The sequence below is a fragment of the Echinococcus granulosus genome (genome assembly GCF_000524195.1).
Source record: "Echinococcus granulosus chromosome Unknown EG_S00232, whole genome shotgun sequence".
Taxonomy (NCBI): domain Eukaryota; kingdom Metazoa; phylum Platyhelminthes; class Cestoda; order Cyclophyllidea; family Taeniidae; genus Echinococcus; species Echinococcus granulosus.
Window position 1 is genome coordinate 38,469 of NW_020170612.1, and position 2,075 is coordinate 40,543.

The following is a 2,075-nucleotide window of genomic DNA, read 5'->3' on the forward strand; positions in this document are numbered from 1 at the left end:
GTGTGCATTTTTAAAGCACATTTGGGACAACTAAACAACCCTGTGACTTCTGGGTGTGATATCATACGTACGTACAATCACTCGTTGCTTGGTGGGGCACACCTTCGAAATTGGAGTAAGCTGCAAGCGCTAATTTTTGTTCGAATAAGTTGTTTAACCCTCTATTTCCTCAAAAGCCGAACAGGGCCAACGCAATAATGCCGATGATTTGGAGCCGTAGGAGGAAGAACCTGTTCTCTGTCTGTGCTCGACATGCTCATTTCCACACCTACATTTGGGATGGATTTAAGGAGCATTGGCCATGTGAAGTGGAAAGGCAGGCCAGAAAGGAAGCAGAAGACAACCGGACATGCACTTCTAAGGGGAGCTTAGAATTTAATGAGCAAAAAGTGGAGCAATTTGGGCAGTTAAAACGGTTTCAATGATCATTCATGTGGCAATCGCTCCAATTGAAAGTCTGATATTGGCAAGCATGGCGTCATCCAAGTGTTGAGCCTCAAGACAAGAAGGGCATCACTATCAGAGTACTCCAGTTTGCTGAGAGTTTATGAGCAGAACGGACGTAGAGAGGGCCAAATTCGGCCCTACGTATGCTACGTCTGTGAATACAGGTGAGCAAATTCTTAGAACCATACTTTATCGATACATGACACAAAGTCTGTCACCTTAAGATTGATCATCCGAAACCCATGACTTATGTTTGCTTAGAAGCAACTGGACTGCCGATGTGAAAAAGCACTCTGTCATGGGGGGGTCAAGAAGTTAAATGTCGAAGAGGCCAGCTGCACCATCGATAAGTGCTTGTTAAGAAGAGGACGGAATTAAAGTGTTTGCGACACCACTCGACATTTAAGTGGCAGAAAGAATGAAGAGGTGAGACACTGCTTAACTCTACAGTAACTAGCTGATGTATTCCACATAATGTCGTTTCATCACTTGACTGATTTTGACGTTACTTGCACTACTAACATCCTAATTCTTATCACTGGTTACTGCAATCTCAAATAGGCAGTGCTTTTTTCACAGCTTCCTTAACACAGGTGCCTTGTTATTCCCACCTTTAGCCATTTCCCTACTTTTCACTACTCAAAAAGGTGTAGCATTAAATTGTGTTAAAGTCATAATGGAGTTTTACCTAATTCGATAGTGTTCCCCACAACCTCGTTTGCTTAGTGAGGTCTTTAAAAAAAGCAGTCTCTTCTGACAGTCCATGATCACCTCTTCGACTAAGTGGTTTACTCCTAGTAGAAGAGGTGGCGTACGTTTGAGTGGTTGTCAGATCGGATGTTTCACAGTGTGTGCTCATTCTACCTTAACATCATACTATGAGAATATATTCCCATACTTACTTGTAGCTCTGGGAGTTCTTTCCTATCGATGGCGGAAACAAGAGTAGGCCGCACCCAGAGGTCGTTTAGGATGTTCATGGGCATAGCCGCAACTTTGGATGAGCTTTGCAAATATAGTCGAAGTCTGCTTTTAAAGAAAGGGCTTTTGAGGCCTCAGTTTCTTGATGTGTGGAAAAGCTGCCTTCTGCAAATTCAGAAATGCTTTGGTGCTACATGGAAAATTGGCTGCAAGATTTACGTCTCCAGGCATTTTTACATTTATAGAAAATTATGTTATCCTTATTTTCTAGCCCGCGATGAGATATAGTGATGTCACAGCACGATGGCTGCTCCCAGATGGATAGCTTAACGAATGCCTGTTTTGAATTGAGTTCGGCTGGCGAAGAACTAATTTAATGTTAATGGTGGACTAGTTTCTCTAAATTTCGGTGACTTAAGCCACGGTTTGCCTCAATCTTCCCTGATGCTTCTCATCACACCTCTTCCTTTTCACGCATCTCCCCATCTCTGAATGAATTCTTACAATTTCAGGACTACTCGTTCTTGTCACATTTGCTGCCAATTTTTTTCTACTTACTGCATAAACCAATCCAGAAGGAATGCAGATGGTATAAGGAGCGGTTTGTTTGGTTTAAGGTCTTGTCGAGGGCGGGTAGATCATGCAATCTTACACGTTTTCGTGATGCCGTCAGTTAATCTGGCTGTTTGAAAGGAAAAATACATACC